This window comes from Microtus ochrogaster, linkage group LG3, assembly GCF_000317375.1.
Source record: "Microtus ochrogaster isolate Prairie Vole_2 linkage group LG3, MicOch1.0, whole genome shotgun sequence".
Taxonomy (NCBI): domain Eukaryota; kingdom Metazoa; phylum Chordata; class Mammalia; order Rodentia; family Cricetidae; genus Microtus; species Microtus ochrogaster.
In genome coordinates this window covers 25,811,680-25,831,399 of record NC_022029.1, presented here as the reverse complement: position 1 = coordinate 25,831,399, position 19,720 = coordinate 25,811,680, and the positions used below count along the sequence as shown (strand labels likewise).

The following is a 19,720-nucleotide window of genomic DNA, read 5'->3' as shown; positions in this document are numbered from 1 at the left end:
TCTCTCTCTCTCTCTCTCTCTCTCTCTCTCTCTTTCTCTGTGTGTGTATGTGTGTATCTATTACATTCTTTCTCTGCCTATCAGACATTTCATCAGAAGGTGTGGGACAGAGAGATAGAAGGAGGGACATTAATGCAGAGGAATCAGGGGAGGCTCTGGCCGGAAGTAGACAGAGAGGAGGAGGAAGATAGGAAAGGAAAGAGGTTGTGCAGCAAAGGCCGTGTCTTTAGTGCTGAGTCAGCCAGTAGCTGAGTGGCTGCTATTTGCAAACAACAGATGACGCTAAAGAAGATCAGCTTGGAGGTGGATTGAGCTCCAAGGAACAGGGTAGAGGAATGGGAGCAGCAATGATTCTGGAGCCTGAAGAGAAGCCATGCACATCACATATACTCAGTATGTGTACCTCTCCACCCCACACGCAACATGCATGCACAGTTATTCTTATGAAATATGGTACACCACTTTCTGGAGGTCTTGGCTGATATGAAAACAAAGAGCCTAACCTGTCCTTCCATCCTATATACCTGAACCATGCTGAACTGGTGATAGCATCAGCTTACTTAGGAGCTCCTTGTAGAGGCCCCAGAGCCTGGTCCAGGGGATGCCTAGTTACATTAAGCAGGATCTAAAAGCAGATAACTCAGACCTTCGGAAGAAGGTCTCGCTAACATGATTAAGATCCTTTATTTGTGTGTGGGTACTGGGACTGATGGTTGCACGGTCTTCCACAGGCCAGACTGATGATACTCCACCCCTGAGCTACATCTCCATCTCCTTGCTGACATTTTATTTGAAGGTCAGGTCTCACTAAGTTGACAAGTTGACTTCAACATGGGATGTTCTGGTGTTGGCCTCCCTAGCGGAGTAGCTGGAATGGCAGGCCTGTACCACTGTGTTTAGCAAAATAACTATTATTTTTAAGAAGTTATGAGTGTATAAAGAGGAAGGAAGAAGCCCTGTCTGATGCTTCCCGGGGAGATGTGAGGAGGACGGGCCCACTGATAAGACCGTGGGGAGCTGCTTCACCCCGCTGCTCTGCTACAAGCCCGAAAACACTGAACAACTGCACATTTATACTGCTGCAATTCATGCATAACATTGGTCTTCCTTTGAAACCAGGAGCTCTTTCTAAGCTGAGAACTGTTTTGAAACCCACACTGAACAGCTCGCCTACCTTTGTGCCTCAGTAGGCAAGCGATTTGGGATTCTGCCCTTTCCCTGCTATTGGGGTTGTAGAAAAACAGATCTTTCTACCATGCCTCTAGGAAGGAAGTCCCAAATGCACATGGAGATTTGCAGAGCAAAGGAAAAAAAGCACCTATTTTACCTGGTTTCATTATTTTCTCCATCTTTATATATTGTGTGTGTGAGTGTGTGTGTGTGTGAACATGTGCATGTGTGCATGCTGCTAAAACCCAAGTTCAGGTCCTCACACTTGCAGGCAATTTGCTGACCGAGCTATCTCCTCACCTCTGCTTCCATTATTTTCTCAAATGTTTCCAGCCCAGGAGTTGGAGAGATGGCTCAGCTGTTGGAAACTTGTTGGAAACAAGCAAGAGCATTTGCTGTTCTCAGAGAGAACCCAGGATCGACTTCCAGTACCTGCATGGTGGCTTGCAACGGTCTCATCTCCAGGTACAGAAGATTTAACACTCTCATTTGGCCTCCAACAGCACTAAGCATGCCTGTGGTACAGATGCATGCATACATGCAGACACTCATGCATACCCATAAAGTAAAAATAAATAAATCTTCAAGAATGGAACTTGCTCACGAAGGCTACAAGATTAAGATTTAATCATCCTGTTAACTACATGGTTAATAAGCAATCAGGCTGTCATATATTTAGATAGAAGCTACGGCATTTTTGTAGACTTTTAGAGAGGAGGCGGGTAGCAAGTAGGCCTGCAGTTGCATGGGTCTGAATCTGACCGGATTCAGCAGTCCTGCAGATTCTTGCAACCTTAGCATAGTACGAGGAAAGCTTTAGTGTGATGGGTTTGATAAGGACATTCTGACTGTCTTCTTTTCGTCCACAGCTGATTTCCTGAGAGTCCCCTTTCATTAGCTTCCTACTGTAACATGTGTCTGGCTTTGCTCATGAGTCACAGAGCGTGGGTCCTTGTCACTCGACAGGACTGAGTTCTTGATCTTAGTTGGACCCAGGTTAAACCATAACTGAGACAAGGGTAGAAAACTCCTAACTTAGGCATATCTTTATGGCCAGTGGATTTTATTCTTTCTCTCTAATCTCAAAAAAAGAGGAAATCTAACAGTGTATAGCTTTTCCTTACCAGCCCTCCTGTAGGTACCAAGTAACTTCTCCCTTTGTTGGAACTTCTCACCCCTTCCAGTATGAGATCTACACCCCAATAAGCAGAGGGAAGTTTCCTGTGCCACATTTTGACTTTTTGAAAGGCTGGATGATTTTATTAAATTGGACATGGATCCTTCAAAACTGCCCAGTTTAAATGACACATAAATATTCACATGCATTAGGGATATCAAGGGACATTTATGGGCAGGTGTTCACTGTGTAGAGGTAGTTTACATCAGTGCTGGTCAAACCCTTCTTCCTGACAGAAACGTTCAAACTCCTTGCTTCAGGCATTGTGAAATGGACAGTAACTGATTCCTGTCTAGCAGTACCAAGGCCTTTGGCCCTACCTAACCGTGTTCAATTCTACCTCCCCTCATCCCCCCAACTCTTTACTTTGGCTTTATTTTAAAAGTACTAGTGTTCTGGAGAGTTTGCATGACCCTCCTTGCCGTCAGGGGTGATGTGGGGGCTCTACCTCGCCTGGGGCCTGATCCCCCTATGCTATGTCCTTCCCCACTATAGGCAACATGCTCAAAGTTTCCCTGAGGAATTCTGCAGATGTACTATAACCCACATGAGGTGCTGCTGAACATGACATTGGCTGCAGTGGTAATCAGTGGTGTTTATTTGAACCCACAGGTTCTGGCTTGACATTTTGTGTGCGTGTGCTGTCTACTCTAGGCTATCAGAATTAGGATGTGGATTGTGTAATGGATTTTAGTTACTGAAACTGTGTTCCCATTTAACCCATGCATCTCCTAAATGCTGCCTCTGAAAGTAATGTTAAGCCATTAAGATGGGGGGGGGGGTGCTTCATTAAGTCCAAGCCAGTCACTTTATTTGCCTGCTTCATGAGAATAAAGACCCATGGAAGTGATAGAGCCAAGAGAAGCCAAGAAGTGAAACCCAGAGCCATCCTGGTGTGTGCCCCTGTGATGTCTGTCAGAAGACCTGCCCACCTACAGTTGCCATAAGGGAATGCTTGTCAAACTTGTGACTTCATTTCAAGTCACAGGCATACATTGGACAAAACTAACAAAGAAAGGGCCAGGCACGTGTGTGTTCCATGGGATGATTTTTTTTTTCTGCACAACTGAAAGGCATTTGGTTGTGTGAAGTCATTTCATTTCCCTGGCTGTCCTCTGTGAATTTGCTCTGGGTTATCACTAGAATCCTGATGGGAGGGCTCCAGGCCTCTGCTTTCCTTCCAGCGGTATTAATTTTGGAAAGGGGTTTGGGAAGTGGTGGACTCCCCGTCCCCCCTCTGAAACAACACACAAAGAGATGACTGCAGAGCCGATGTGCTCAAAGTCACCCCCAGGTCTTGTGGGGAGCCAGAATACAACACACTGCCTTCCACCCGGCACCTTCCAAAGAGGCCATGCCAAAGTGAACTACTGATGGAAATTTCACATGGAAAGTAAAAGGGACATGGGACCAAATAAAATTAGGGATGGCTACCTGTTTGGTGCTCAGTAGAAAAGCCTTCTGGCGGAAGCTCACAGAAAACTAATCAATGGAATTGGTGGATAATTTCTAATATGCTGAGGAACTTGCTGGAAACGTACAATGCACACACAGTCCGGTTGACTGAATGTAGCCAGGCATGGGTGATGCTCTGTCTCTTGGTAAAGACCAGAGAAGTCAGTAAAGGAAAATATTGAACTACATTCCAAGGCCTGCCCGCCCTCTGATAGACACAACCTAAAGGCAGAACCAACTAGGACTGGAAGTAAAAGCCAAAAGGATCAAGGTGAGGGCGGTATGTGGCCCCAACTGCAGGTTCCGAGTCACAAGACGAAGGGAAAGACAAATCCCAGCGCAGATAGGCAACCCTTGCCAGGCTGCAGGGATAGCTTTGTTTGTTTTACTAAAGATTTTTGTAAAGAAAAAAAAATCCATTTTTAGTCAAAATATAATTACATCACTTTTCCTCTTCCTTTCTTCCCTCTAGGCCTTCACTCGCCTCCCCCTTAAAAGTGACAGCCTCTTCTGATTGTCACATACATGTGTCTATGTATGCACAAACAACTAAACACAACCTTATGAGTTGTTTCTACTGCTTGTGTGTGCATGGTTTCAGGGCTGACTACTCTGCATTGGACAGCCAATGGGGGTTCATCCCTGGGAGAGGCAAATTCTCCTTCCCTGAGCAGCCATTAGCTGCTATACTTCTGTATCTAGGGATGGGACCCCATGAAAATGTCCCCTTTCATATTAATGTGTCTATTGATATTGCCATTTTCTGATGTGCCTGACCCAAGTGGCCTCCACCTCAGCAACGCCTTCCAGCAAAAGGAAACTTTCATCTTCACCTGCTTCATTTAAGAAATGCAGACTGGGAAATGGTGAACATGAGATCTTATTGGCTGAACCAGTTCTGACACACACACTCCACACCTAGTCTCTGGATCGCTGATATTCCTGATTTAGTCTGTGACTCCAGGTTGAGTGTATTTTCTAACTTACTCGAAATTGACCAGCTATTGGCATTACATGTTCAAGGGACCTGTGGACTCATCATGGATGTCTACCACTCACATGACCCTGCTGATCAGACCCCTTTTCTGATCATTAGCGCTGAAGCCGAAGGAACAGGTGGCCCAGCCCGTTTGTAAACAGGTGTGCCAGCATGTCCCTGGGGGACGGACATGACACAGCTTGGCGTGCACTATGGGTCTCTGAGGGAGAAGGGTTGTTTTGGAGCTAACAATATCCCAGTAACAACAAATTAGCCAAAGAATATTTGGGTGGCAAGGCCTCCATGACTCCTCTCAGGATCATAGAAAAGGGCACTGGGAAGCTCGTTGGGGGATTTTTACGAATTCTAATTTAGAGTCACACATCCCGTGAAAGACAAGGGACAAATAAAAATGAAACTAGAATCTACCCAAATACCTGGTTAGGATCTCTGTCTTGTCATATGTGAGCAGTCGGCAGCTACCCAAACCTCTTGCTTTATGCAATATGACTCCATTTAAGAAAGATATGTGGCGTCCTGATGCCTGCAGCACTCGCTTTCCCATACTCCAAGAGAATATAAAAATTTAACCCTAACCAAGCTTGTCTGTTAGAGGATTTAACGGCAGGATTTTAACCCTGAACTGACAGGTTCGTACCGTGGAGTCTGCTGCAGGGCAAGGTGGCAGCTCCCGTGTCTAAATGTCTCACTGGCTTCTCATTTGAATTCTCCTCCTTCTGCTGCCAGAGGCTTCTGTAGCCAATGGCTCTTCAGCTGGCTTCGCAGTGGCAGGACAGCTCATACTGCACATCTAGCAGGGATGGTGGAGGGATGATGGCTAGCCCAGAGGTCTGTCTGTCTTCTGGAAGTCTGGGCCTCAGTGAGCAAATAGAGGCCTTAACCACACCCCACCCCAGGCTGTTGTTAATCCCTACTACCCACGGTTTTGAAATGTCCAGAAACTGAGCAACAGACATCTGACATTTACCAATATTCCTTCTTCAAAACACCATTCTGTTTACTGTCTCGCATTCTCAAATGCGAAAAGACTTGTCACCTTGACTCTGTGTCCCACGTGAGTGGAGCCATGGGAAAGAAGACCAGCGATCCAGAACCCACAAAAGAGCTGGACTTTTATTGCTTGCTCTTATAAGAAGGAGGTACACTCCAATACGCAAGTAATAGAGAAATACACTTATGCAGTATTATGCAACGATGCTAATATTCAGGAGACCACCAGAGTATTCACCACCCAGGAAGAGGAAACAAGGAACTCAGCCCACTCTGCTTAGATTAGAAGAGAAAAAAAAAATCTATTTCCAAATCTATTTGGGTAAAATAGGGGAAAGATGCCCTGCAGGCATTATCATCACCTTTTGTCAGCATCTGGACAGACAGACAGACACTTAGGTCCTGACTACCTGCAAGGATGTTTCACACTCTCTTGGCTCTGCACACAGTAGGAGCATAAGGTGTGTGCACTGCCTGGATATTCCATCCGAGGCAGAGAAGCGGAGGGAGAGGGTGACTTTAAAAAGTGACACTCTTTATCTTCAGTGTCAACCATATTACATTGCCGAGGGAAGAGGCTGGAATAGAGAAGCCTGCCCATCACGGCTGCTGACGGCTAGAGATCTATCACTGAACTTTCCTAAAACACAGAATCTGAAAATCATTAGCAAACTTGCATGCAGTTTCAAGGGGGATGAGAACAAAAGACAGGCTGGCTGCCAATCAGCTGATCAGTACCACTGGAGGCAAGACATCTCCCTGTGTCCCCTGTCTTGAGCCTTGAGCAGCTCCCTCGAGATCCTGTGAAAGCCCCAGGGTCCCTCCCTCGGCTTGAGGGTCTCGGTGTCGGTCTTAGGTGCCGATCTGTCTCTACTTTCCCCGGGCACACTCGGTCTCAGGAAGCGTGCAAACAATGAGAAGGATGGACAGGGTTAAGTTCATAACAGGGCACTTATTCACACCACATTGGCCGTGGGAACACTACAAATAGGCATAGAATTTTATTCCTGTGGTAATATACTCCAAGCTCGAAAAAGATCCTGCAAAGGAAAGAATTTCCTTTTAAAAGAAAGAAAGAAAAAAAGTAGCCCAAACAAAACCAGTTACTACCGAGGCTGACAGTACTGCATCCTAGAGTTTAGAAGAGCTAGCTATCACTCCTGAGACGACCCACCGGAAATGTGGCCAAGAGAGGTGCCCATCCAGAAAATGCAAACAATTATGACTTTTCCTCTTGACTACTGGAAAGCCAGAAGCCCAGAATTCCTCATTGTAATACACAGAGCTGCCCAGCGTTCCCAGGTATCTGCAAAGCACACGTGACCTGGGTCATGGAGGAAACCGGCAAGTCTGTCTGCAGGAAAGCTCTGCACAGAGGGAACCACAACCAACTGCCTTCAGTACACGGTACAGGGCTTCCCCGTTCTTACCACCCCTCAGCCCTGCAGCAATGCCGATTCTCTCTCTTTCCTGAACTGGGTGATGGGCAATCCCTTCCACACTTCCATCAACAAACAGCTGGATGGGTGCCAAAGGACCACACATCCTGGTCCGCCATGCCCTTTTTAATCAACTTCCTAATTAAAAAATGCCATGCTGGCATGAGGTATGAAGGGAGGAGGCTTAGAATATTTCACAAAATAGCATCCTCTCATCCTGGGGTTGCTGGGGATCTGTACCCTTACAGATGTTTACGAGTGTTCCTGCTGCAGAGATAGAATCAATTTGCTTGCGCCTGGCCCTCAAGACGTATTAAATTTATCCTGAAGGAAGCTGGCTTCTGAAAGCTCTTGCCCAGATGCATTAGGCAGGTGGGGGTTTCAGGGAACCGGAGGGTCCACCAGCAGATGCAGCATTGATTTCTGAATGTTCACACTCTCATAGACAGCTCCAGAGCAGACTCGGTTTGATGGCTCTCTATGGGGTGCCCTGCAGACTGGATTATTTCCACCACCAGTCTGGCTAGCATTGTTTCATGGCGACAGTGCACTGTGCGTTCAGCTTCTGCTCAGATGGCACAGGCTAAGGGAAATGCCTGGACCAGGGAGAGGAGACAGCACCAAATTTAAAATCAGCCTCTGAAACTGTCCCCTGCCTACAGGACTCGGGGACGCAGGAGCCCCCAGAACTGAGGAGTGGTGCTGACTTTTGTCAAGACCCTCTGTGAGTACAGATTAGAACACACTGTGGTTCAGTTTAGACAATGGCTTAGGTGCCTCTCAAGGCCATGTTGGAGCTGGAAATCCTATGACAATCCTTGCCGGTGCACTAAAAAAAGCAGCCCCCCCGCCCCCCGCCCAACGCATTATTCATCCCTGAGTTGTTTGATTTAGAGTTCCAAGCTTGATACCCCACCTGAAAACAACATCGGAAGCAAACGCTCAGTTGGGGTGATTTTCTCAAGGCAATTTGAGGAGTGTGCCGCCTAAACCATCGGACTTCAGCAGGAAGCAGACAGCACAGAGGATAGAGTCACAAAGTTCTGACAACTATATCAATGAGCACCCACCGACATCTCAGCAAGGTTTACATGATGCACGCATTAGCTCAACGACTCAAATAATACAGCCCCCACACAACACTTTCATCCCAGCGACCTTAAAAACATACATGCTTTACACTTTAGTAACCATGGAAGGGCTCAGCACATTCTCTTTAGTGTGTGAAAACATGCCACAGCCACAGAATACTAAAAAAAAAATAAGGTCAAGTGACATCGTGGAAGAAAACTGTTGACATCCCCCTCCCCCCTGTTTGTAAGCAGTAGGAGCCTTATGGGCAAATGCATGTGGCAGAGGGCAGAGCTCCTGAGATACAATCCTCGCCCCCCCCCCCCCAGTGCGACCACTGCAAACAGAGCAGCCAAGGCAGGCACCTGACATTTGGAATCTCGCGGATGAATTACATGATTTAGCCATGGAAGGTCATAATCTTTCCCAAAGTTGATATTCAACCTCAGAGGAAAAGTTAAAAAATAAAAATTAAAATGAAAAAGTCTCCCCCAGACACCACATTCTCAGGCTGGCTCACATGAACATGTTTACAGCTCTCGGGGGGGCATCTCATTGTCTTTGGATCAAGTCCTTATCAACTGCAAGGAGCCTTGGAGCTGACAGGGTTACAAGCGGCAAAACTAACTCCCTCGAGTGGAAACTCCTGTGACATAATTGTTGCCCTTAAAAAAAAAATGGACTTCACCTGTGAGAGGCAGCTGGGCACAAAGGAAGCCTCGCGGATAAGTGGCATTCAAGGGCTTCCCTGCTTCTAAATGGCCAAGCAGAGGTTAAAAAGGAAAGGCTGGTGTCTGCTCCAAGAAAGTTATAACCAGAAAACAAAAGAGTTATTTCGCCCATCGAGATGGGCTCAACTCGGAAAGGAAAGCAGCATGGGAGAAGAGCATGCAATGCGGCCTCCCCCTAGATAGGAGTTCAGAAAAACAAGAACTCTTGGGAATTCATTACTTTGGGCTAGACATTTAAAACCTGAGGTTTTTTGTTCCCTCATTCTAGTTTACTAGCTAATTAAAAAAAATGCAATAGACAAAAAAAATGTATGGAAATATGCATTCATGGAAAAATTGAAAATTTCCCTATTATGCAAAAAAAAAATCTTAATATGACTGTTCAGAAACTTGCAAGTTGACCAAGAAAATGATCAGAGACAAGTTCTACATATCAGGGACAAGCCTGCTCCTTGTCTGTCACACCTGAGGCTTGGGCTCACTGAAGATGTTTATGGTTTTCCTTTTTACACAGGCACACGTTTTTCAAACAGAACAAATCACACCCACCAGCCTCCCCCCAAAGTTGTATTTTTCTGTCACACATTGACTGTCATTTCTAAAGTCTAGTGACACTTGGGGAAAGTCTTTTCCAAAATCAAAATGAAAGCATGCCATGCTACAAAATATCCATAAAAACTACAGAAATACAGTTAAAAGATCATGGTCTCCCCTCAAGTTTTACTTTAAAAACAAACTGAATAATTAGGTCAGTTAAAATGCGCACCTTTCCCTCTAAGGAGGCTAGGAATCCTTAAGACAAGGAAGGGCTCCTCATCAGTGACCCCCACCCCCAGAGGATCTTGAACTGAATTTGGAAACACCCATGCTCCTGCATGGTAGTCCCGGAATTATATAAGAAATCTGTGCCACTGTTGACAATAGAAACTCGGGGCTCCAGGAAGCTTCATCATTACTTATGAACTCAGAAAACTGATTTGGAAAAAAAAAATCATTTTGTTTTTCTGAAAAGAACTCAGCATCAAATGTTGTATTCGTTTAAAATGTCCCCCTCTGCGCTTCCTACAGACCTACAAACACCTCAGTTCAGTTTCCACTGTCCCCAATAAGTAGTTGGTTAAATGAGCTCAAATCTCCTTCCAGCTAGGAAAAATATATACTAGTCAAAACTAATTACATCTGGGCTTTCATCAAAACAACATTTGCTAATTCTGCTGGTCTCCATACACTGTCCCAGAAAATATCCATTAAACACGGTGAATAATGGCTGCTGCAGAATTCCGAAAATACTAATCTCTAAACAGTTCGTTTTCACTTCACACTTACTCGTGGAAGATAGATGAAGAGACCACCCCCACGCACCAGCAAAAAGACTATTCTTTTGTTACTGCCCTTAAGAGTTGAACTTTGCTCCACTTTGGAAAGCGCAGCCATGGCTCCGGAAACAACAGGACCCATTTACCTGGAGGGGATTTCAAAGAGAAACCTGAAGAATGGATTCTCTGCTCCTTCTGTCCCTGTCCGCACCTTCAGCTAAGCCAGCCTCTGACAGGCAGTCTTTCCCACGGCAGCCACCCCTGCCTTCCATCTTAGGGACTCACCCAGAAAATTCTCCAGCCTGCTCCGCGACTACAAAACTCTTCTAATGCTTTTGAACGCCCACCATTTGTTCTCCATTCATCCAATCAACTTCGAACCGCACATCTTCTCTCTATCGGCGCGCAGACACGGGGCCACTTCTCATCTGTATGCTAATTATTTTGCCACATGGACAAAAGTAATAATGCTTTCAGACAGGAAACTAACAGGCCTGAAGTCGAAGATGGAAATTAATAAGTTGACACCACTAAACGCCGGGGAAGACGGGCATGCGTGAAGAGCCCTGCCTGGTGGATGCGGCGCAGCCTCCATCAGCAGGCAGCAGACAGACGGCCCTGGGCCGCCAGCACTGCCCAGGCTGCGAGCATCAGGCACAGGTTTCCTTAGAGACCACATCGCTGCCGCAGAGGCACACCGGGAGCATCCTGCTGACTTACCCTGCTCGGGCTGCTGTCCTTTAAGCAATACACAACGCAGCCATTTCCTCAAACCCTAACTTCATCGCTGATCTAGATGCTTCTCACCCTAACAGCTGTGAGTTAAAAACCAGTAATTTCTAGCCTTCCTGTTGACTAGGCTTTCAGCAGTCAGGCAAGATTGGGATGTGTGCTGTGTGCTTCCTACACTGTACCCACAGGCCTCTAAATCTCTAGAGCAGGGTGTATGATGTGCAGTGCTGTATTTAATGTAATAGATGAGAACTCTAAATACGCAGGCTGGCTGTTGGCTGCTACCCGCTAGGTGAAGTGTCTCAGAAAATCTCCCCTACCGTTGACGTTATGGTAAATGCATATCATGGTCCAAGAAACCTCACCAAAGTCAGCAGAACCTTGGTGTTCTCACTGGAACTACGGCTATGGGGCTGCATATCAAAACAAAAACAAAACAAAAAAGCATCCAGACCTCCCTGCCACTTCTTAAGACAGTAGAACGGGCACCAGAGAGTTAACGAAGGGGTTGCTACTGTGTTCCTGGCTTGCCAGCCAGTACAATATCCCATCCCGGCACACGCTCCTTTTATCATTTTCCTTTAAAACAAGAGGGCAGAACTATTCTCTGAGTAACTTTCAGCATTGCCAGCCCTTGTTACCAGCATTAGTATCATTTGAAAAGAAAACAGAAAAAGTTTATTCTCAAAAAAAGCAGACCCGGTAAGATGCCAAAAACACAAAAGAGAACACAGCTCTATGACTTTCTGTAGCATCTGCTCTTTTTATTTTAATTTTATTTTTTTTAATTGCTGATTTTATAAATGGCTACTCAGGCGAGCAACAAATGCTTTTCTGTGGTCATCCCTGTCCCCCTCCCTCCCCAGCCTCTGAGCACACTGTAAAGGCACACACTAGATCATAAAGGCTGCTTACTTAGTACCTCTCCTCTCCTGGAAGCTAGCTTGAATATCCAGACTCCTAATGAGAACAACTCTGAGAAGATTTCAGAGAAGCAGCCCACAGGCGTGTTTACCTGAGGGGCAGCTGTGGCCAAGAGAGTCCATTGTTGGCCCTTTGTACCCCAAATCATGCCCTTCTGTCACGGGGTGCGACCAGACAAGAGTGGAAGGTGTCCAGGCAGGTGGAGAAATGGCTTTGGGAAGTACTTAAGACAGGATCAGACATTGCTCAGAGGAGGTGGGGGCTGCAGCAGGCAGGCAAATAAGCAACCGCATGTCACCTTTAAATGAAAAGGAAGAGGTACCTCTCTGCAGAAGAGTTGGTGGCCATCAGCAAGTCCTCCTCAGCAGTCTGTCTCACTCACGCAGCTCCTCGGCTGCCATGGAGAGCCCCAGGCACGTGTGGTCACAGATCCCTCCGTGTTTGTACTCCCTCCACCCCTCCCATCAGGACCCGCACTGGCAGCCCTATGCACAGGAGTGCAAGGCAGAGCCCACAGATCAGCCACTGGGGGCCTCCATAGGCACAGTGCAGACTGGTTTCCGAGGGAGACTGACAGCAGTCCCAAGGTCCCAGGAACACCCTCTTCTTGCTCTCAGAGGTAATTCCTCTGAAGAGCATCTGCCTGGCGCGTGGTTACTACACAGGGTACTGTTTGCTCCCTTCCCAGTGCCCTGCCGGAAACCTTCATAGCTCTCCACAAGGAGGCTTGCTGGGGACACCCAGTGCCCCTCCATCTTCCTACAGACAGTGCCCTGTCCACTGTCATCAGAACACCTCCCTCCCCTTCCCTACTCCCCCACGAATCCCCCCCCCCAATGGGCCTTTTTCTTTCAGAGAGAGCTATAGCATTCCCAGCATTTCCTTCCTACCCACCAGCCCCAAGGCAGCAAGGTTGGTCAGTGTCTTTTCCATACAATAAACAAGCACTTATGCACCCTCTCTAGCTTTCTCACACCTGGATTACATTTTCTCTGCCATATCTGATCACTCCTGCAGATACCCCGAGGGCTCATTAGAAAACTAAAAAACAGTTTCATTGTGAGAAGAGTCGCAAGACATTGTGTGTGCTGGAACAATGCAGGTGTGGAGGGGATGGAGACAGACTAGAGAGCCAGGCTGAGCCATAAGCAGGGGCAGAGTTAGAGGGAGGCCGGGAGGCCAGAAGAGAGAGGGAGAGAGGGAAGGAAGAAAACACAAACATCCTTCAAACTGAGTCACAGAGCACTGAAACATAGTCTACTGATGGGAAAATGGATAGCTGTTTCCCTAAAATCATCTGATGTCAGAAAAAAAAAAAGCACACAATAACTGACAAGAAGAAGAATCCTTAATGTTACTTCCAGCATCAATTATGACCATTTTAAGCAATATACTAATATATGGGATATGCCAACTTAAAATATTTGTTAAAAATACTAGCCGTAGATGTTATTTAGATATCAACTCCCCTCATGCACACAGCAAAACAAAACACACATAAACTACTTTATTGTTTAAGTTGGTGGCATCCGCTATCTTTGGTTTGGAGTACATACAGATGGGTGTCAGTTGCATTATGTAGTGGGGTAAAACAGCTTTGTAAGACACATTTCAATGCTTTGCAAGTTTTTGTTCAAGTTTATACCTCCTGTTACTCTTGTTAAGGAATGCTTTCCAATTTAATTTTGAAAGAAAAGAGAGAGAGAGAGCGATTCTTAAAAACTCGAAAGATCATTGCAGTGATCTACCTGAGAGCAAAGCAGCCTGGAGCTCTTTCAGCTGCCCCTCACTGGCTTCCTGGGCAGGATTCTAAGGGACTCTGCAGACTTCCTGGCCAAATATTAGATGCCTTTGAAAAACTAGTTATTGATTAGAAAACACAGCCCTTGAGAAAAGTGGGTAGCCAGTTGAGTTCAAGTTCAGGGCAGATTGGTCCCTACCAAGGGAACCTCATTATTTTCTCTTGTTTCATAAAGTGGATTTATTTTTTTAACACATGAGTGACTAAAACTTTCAGTTGTTTGGAATTTAAAGTGTAGCTACTGAAATGCACAGTAAGTAAGCAGTGTTTGAGGATGGATGATATGTATTTTTAAAACAACAGTTCTCCGTCAAAGTAGATTGGCTTGCAGGCAGACATAGCATGTCTGGTTTAGACATGTGACATTTAAAATATTATTTTGTTAGCAAAATTACCCTTGGATGTAATCATCTTTTTAAAGTTGTGTGCATGGTGCGCTTCTAGCTAAAGCTAACAAAGCAAATGAATACTCAAATTGCAAATTCATTATTTGAAAATTCCCTGTATAATAGAAACAGATAAAAAACTTTTTAAAATATTTGACATTGCAAAATAACTTTCATTTACTTTTTTTTTTAAGGCTGGTAAAGAAAATGAACAGGTATCCCAGAGGGTGAGATGGTTGGTGACAGGGGATAGAAGTCCAAATGTTTAAAAGAGTAAAAATTAAATTAAATTAGGTTTTAAAAAAGTGGCAGGAATAATAAAGATGCCACATTAATGGGAACTGACCCCCCCATAGCTACATGCTTTTAAATCAAGCTCATGCAGCTATATATTCTAAAGAACATTGTAGGTTCATGTTCCTTTAAGAATTTTTGTGTATCAGTCATAAGTGTTCTCCAAGTTATTGGGCCTCAACCCTGGCCTCAGCTTCAAATGCAGCCCCATGAAGCTGGCATTGATTGTAGCTCTGGGTGCAAGTTTCACTGCATAGACTTGTCCATGTCACCCAGGGTACCAGGTAACCCTGACTCATCTTTTCAAAAAATTAATTGTATTAATAACCAGACACATTGAGGTAAAGAGCGTTCACTTCCAAAGTAGTAATGCTTGTAGTTTGGAGCCCAAAATCACATGCGTTATTTTGGCAGATTCTTGTGTCTGATATTTATAAACATGTGCATGCAATAGCAGCTGCAACGTCTTTACGAAATAAAAACCATCCGCAACAGATCTGGGCTGCCACCATCTCCAAAACATCCAATTGTGACCATAAACACCACTCGACTTCTACCTCAGTGAGCACCGTCATTAAGGTGATGAAAGTGAGCCATTTTCACTTCGACAGTGAACCTGTAGGAAGTCGCTGCTGAATGCAATTGCTATCTGCCACGGACAGCTCCCGGTGCTGAAAGGAAGCCAGGAACCCCTATCACAATGGCTCCCTCCACCAGCCTTTGAAAAATCACAGCAAACTGAATGGGGTGGAAAGTGCTCAGCCTGAATAGCACTGTCTACAGAACAATGGCGGCCAGCTCCAAATCCTGCTATAATCACATTAATGAGATTAATCAGTGAATTAGCAGCAGTCAAATGTCAGGGAGGCAAGGAGGAAGCCAACCAAGATGGTGATTAACTTTGGGAGGGGGAGGGGGAAAATCAACTGTGTTCTGTCCGAGGATTTGCAGAACTTGACAGATCTGATTCACAAATCTGAAGGCTGAAGGTAGAAAGCAAAAGGCAGCCACACAGACCGTCAGAGTACACTGTGGATCCAGCCACCACCCTGCTGCTAGCCTGCTAGGGAAAACTCGATTGCAGGAATCTTCACAAACTGCCCAGATTTTGTAGTTTGAGGCTTTCAACTGTGTCACTAACATTCAATATTATTTTCTCCAAACTCAAGCTAAAATATATTTTAAATGTCTGATGGGGGGGGGGGGGGGCTCACAGCGAGAGTTTTAAAAACTGTACCGAGTATTGTTCCATCATACAAACACCCCTGCAGTGCTCTAGCATAAACAAATATTACAATAAATAAAACCTAATATTGAAATACAACTTTAAGGAGAGTTTTAGCCATTTGACTTCTGCACTGAGGGAATTTATTCATTCATGTTCCTTTGGGTCAATTGAGGAAAGAAAAACAATAAAGTTCTTTGGGGGGGTGGACATTGTGTAAAGCCTATCATCAACACTTTGGGCTCGGAGTTTTGGGGGTGTTAAACTTACAGGAATCCTACGATACTGTTTTCAGGAAGGAATTTTGAGTAAAACACTTCCATTTTTAAAGTAAGTGTGTATCTATCTATGTAAAAAGGTAACTTACTTTTTCATTGCAAAAACGACATCACTTTTAAGAACTTGAATAATTAGGAAGACAGTTTTAAGCTCATGAGGGTGTTGCAGATGCTTTTGTCTGTGGTGTTAGCAAGAAGTGTATACACTTGAACAAAAGAGTTGTTACACAAACTACTTTATCCTAATTAAGTAGATAGCATAATGGTCTATAACATACATAGTTTCACTGGAATAAGAAATGTGTCATGACTAAATTAATGCTAAATTCAAACTATTGTATATTTTGTATCTTTTACACTCTTGTGAATATTTATATTATTTATTGTTTATTCAGCTCTATCTGCAAGCAAGAGTGTGAAGACTCAACTTTTTGTTTATGAAGTGATTTTAGAAAACAGATTTCTGCTATGAATTAAGTGCTGGTTTGGTATTATGAACTTCAAACATTGAGGTTATTGTTAAAAGTCTTTATTTGATTTTACCAGTTTAATGAACATCAATCAACTTTTTTTTAATAGTTAGACAAACACAACAGTGCCTCAGGAGTAGCTAAGCTTCCCGCAGCCATTGCATAAAAATCCTCTCTTGTTTGTAAAGTGAAGTTACCCACACTCTCAGGAAGTTACTTCAGCTCAAATCACCGACCTCCACACATGCAGCAAGTTTTTCGTTTTTATCATTTTTATTTCTTCTTATAAACAAAATCATTGCTCAGGCATGCAATCTATTACCCATTTTTGCTCTAAAGACAGGCTTCTGAGGCTTGAAGACCTCAGGAGCCTTCCGGCTACCAGTCATGCTATAAAAATAACTTTAAAAAGGAGCAAACAATAAGACTGCAGCAGAAGCCTTGGGCTCCAGCAAAACAGATCCTGACCCCTGAGTCCAAAGAATTAACCTAATGAGCATCACGTACCTCACACCATGCCCGCACCGCTCACAAGTGACGGCAAGTTCAATTTTGGTAACTGTGCTGGCTCAAAACACACAGAAAGAGAAAACCCTTTCCCCCACAAGTGGGAGGCCGAGGAGGACCACGCATAGCACCGAGAGGCAGGGAAGGCTGCTTTTGTCTTCAGCAAGCATTGATTTCATAACCCACAGTCCAGGGAATCAAAAAAAAAAAAAAATTGAAACACACCCACCAACAATGGGTGAGAAGCCAGGGGGCCTCCAAGAAGGCTGTGGGGAAAAGCTTTCTCTCTCTGTCGCTCTGTTTTGTGTGCAGTAGCTTAGGGGAAAAAAATGTCGTCCGGGCAGGAATGACACATGCAGTAGGAGAGGCTAGCGGGCCTAAGAGAGCTGCTTTACCTCCACATCCAGCCCCTAATGCACACAGCCCCACTCAGCCTCTCCCAGGCTCTTTTTTTTTTTCCACTTTTTTTTTTTCACTAGCTCCAAATCCCCGGCATATGACCTTCTGTTAAATAGATAAAAAAAAAATTGCTTATCAGTCATGCAAATGAGGCTGAATTCATTTTCCACAACAGATGGCCTCATAGATAATGATGATGGAAGAGAGAAAATTGAATGTCTCTCACAAGGTGGCCATGGCAACCGAGAGCAGAATAATATCAATAATAAGCTCACTGCATAATAAGGTTGTCAGTCCTACAAATCAAAGTCTGCAGCTAAATCAGGTATACCACCCCAGCTAGTTATCAGGTAAATAATATATATATATATATATATACATAGATATGCATGTATGTATATGCTGACCATGAAGAGAGCCAGCATTCCCTGTCATTCAGTGTCGGGTGGGGTGGAGGGGGCGGTTACTGGATAATGAAATGACGATCCCACGATCCGACTCTTTTTTTTTTTTTTCTTTTCTCTTTCTTTCATTATATTTTGTGCAGTAGCCCGGGTTTTCATGAAGCACGGGCTAACTAGCCATATTGAACTGTGGAGTGAGCCTGGGGATGAGCTCCCCTCCCGCGAGCCTCCTCCTCACTCTCTCCTCTGCGTGCCCTGCTGCATCCTGCCTAGATGCAAGAGCAGCTCGCCGGAGGCTTCCACCTTGGCTCCCAGGGGGACATCCTGCAAAATGAATCAGCAGCCATCCCGAGCAGGCTGATTAAAATGAAAATGGCAAGGCACATGTCTGGGCGGAACTGGGGCTCAGCTTTGTTGCCTGTCTGACAAGCAAGCTCAATATAGCTCTTGCTAATAATGGCTTACTGCCTTTCGGTTTTTAAAAAGGTATCGCCCTTTCCCCTTAACCAACTGCCGAGTGTGTGGTGTGAGTGTGTGTGCTGGTGAGTGTGTGTGAGTGTGTGTGTGCTCATCCGTGTGCTCACATGTGTGTGCCACGGGGGTTGTGAAGTGGGGGGGGGCGGACTGCTTGATTCTAATTTTCTGCTGCTCACATGCAGACAGGCCGCCTGACAACGCTGTTATTTTAAAACTGAACTTAGCTGTCTTTCTTCTGAGGAGAGTGATGGTTAAGTCTCAGCATGGTGGTGGTTGCCTAAAAACCAAAACCAGAAACAGGGATTTCTAGCCCAAGCTTTTGTCACAGAGCTTGGGGGAGGTGGGGGTCACCTAGTAATGTGCTTCCCTGGCTCAAAGCCCAGTGTGAGAAGCAGCCCAGGTGGGAGCCTACTCCTGCTTGGCGATTGTCTACCAGACTGTCTCTGTCCCCTAGATCTCATGCAAAATACAGGTTGAAAGCCCTAAGTGGAAGCCACCAAGTGATGCAATTATTGCATAAAATTTATTGAAAAATAAATCTCATTTCTTTTCAAAATTTTCAGACATAGCTTGAAGATTCCCTTCAATAAGCCATATTTTTTTTAAATATCCTTATAAAAAAATTTTAGCCTTTGTTAAAGGGATCATTACATCCCTTTCAAGAAAGAAAGAAAAGAAAGAAACCATGCACGCACACACACGCACACACGCACACACACACACACAGAAAACAGAAACAGCTTGAAAGGTAGAAGGAGGAATTTTTCTGAGCTCATTTATATGCACATTTCCTATCCGTTTTACCCTACGTTAAGGGATCACTCAATGTCATTCTTTCAACTGCTCTCTTGGTAACAGATAAATGGTTCTGAGGGGGAGCCACCAGCACCAAGCTTTCCTTTTCTTCTGTATCTGCTTCTGAGATGCGGCTTTTTCCTCCTGCTTGGTAGTCCTGTAGCTACAGTGTGAGTCGGAAATCGATAGAGCTGCCCTGGTGGGGACTCCACTCCACAAGGGGCAAAGCTGCTGCAGCCTTCTCCCCTCTCTCTCTCTCTCTCTCTCTCTCTCTCTCTCTCTCTCTCTCTCTCCCCCCGCGCCTTCATCTCCTCTCCCCACCCCCAGAACTAATGACGTCTGTGCAGCTTTTTCAGCTGATTGGGCACCATATCGGATGTTCTGTGAAGCAAAGAACGGGAATCATTCACAATCAGTAGAAAAAAAAAAATGGGAGCATGTATTCTCCTGTGTCCCCAACTCTGCTCCAAGCTTCCCACCCAGGCACTCATAGACCATCCGCAGGTTCTGTGGTCACGACAGAGTGGCATTAGAACTGAAATTTGAGTAGAATGAGAATTTGTTTTCCTTTCTTTGAAAGACAAAGCATCTCTCCACAAAACCTAAGTATAAAAAATAAGGGACACCACCTCAGGGTTCAAATGGCTACTATCTTAGACGGAAAAAGAAATCCCCAAAT

The 19,720-nt window shown here is 45.0% G+C and overlaps 1 protein-coding gene across 17 annotated transcripts in view; it reads right to left on the bottom strand.

Moving 5' to 3' along the window:
• Positions 1–17,409, bottom strand: part of Myt1l (myelin transcription factor 1 like) — a 394,778-nt gene extending 377,369 nt beyond the window's left edge. For 14 of the 17 annotated variants that reach the window (XM_026785930.1, XM_026785939.1, XM_013351327.2 and 11 more), the window contains exon 1: positions 10,635–11,248. The gene's annotated coding sequence lies outside the window, so the exon portion shown is untranslated. Of the gene's footprint in view, positions 1–10,495; positions 10,615–10,634; positions 11,249–16,966 lie in introns of those variants that run through there. The other 3 variants (XM_026785931.1, XM_026785932.1, XM_026785933.1) reach the window with 3 other exon arrangements.
• Between the last annotated feature and the right edge of the window lie 2,311 nt (positions 17,410–19,720).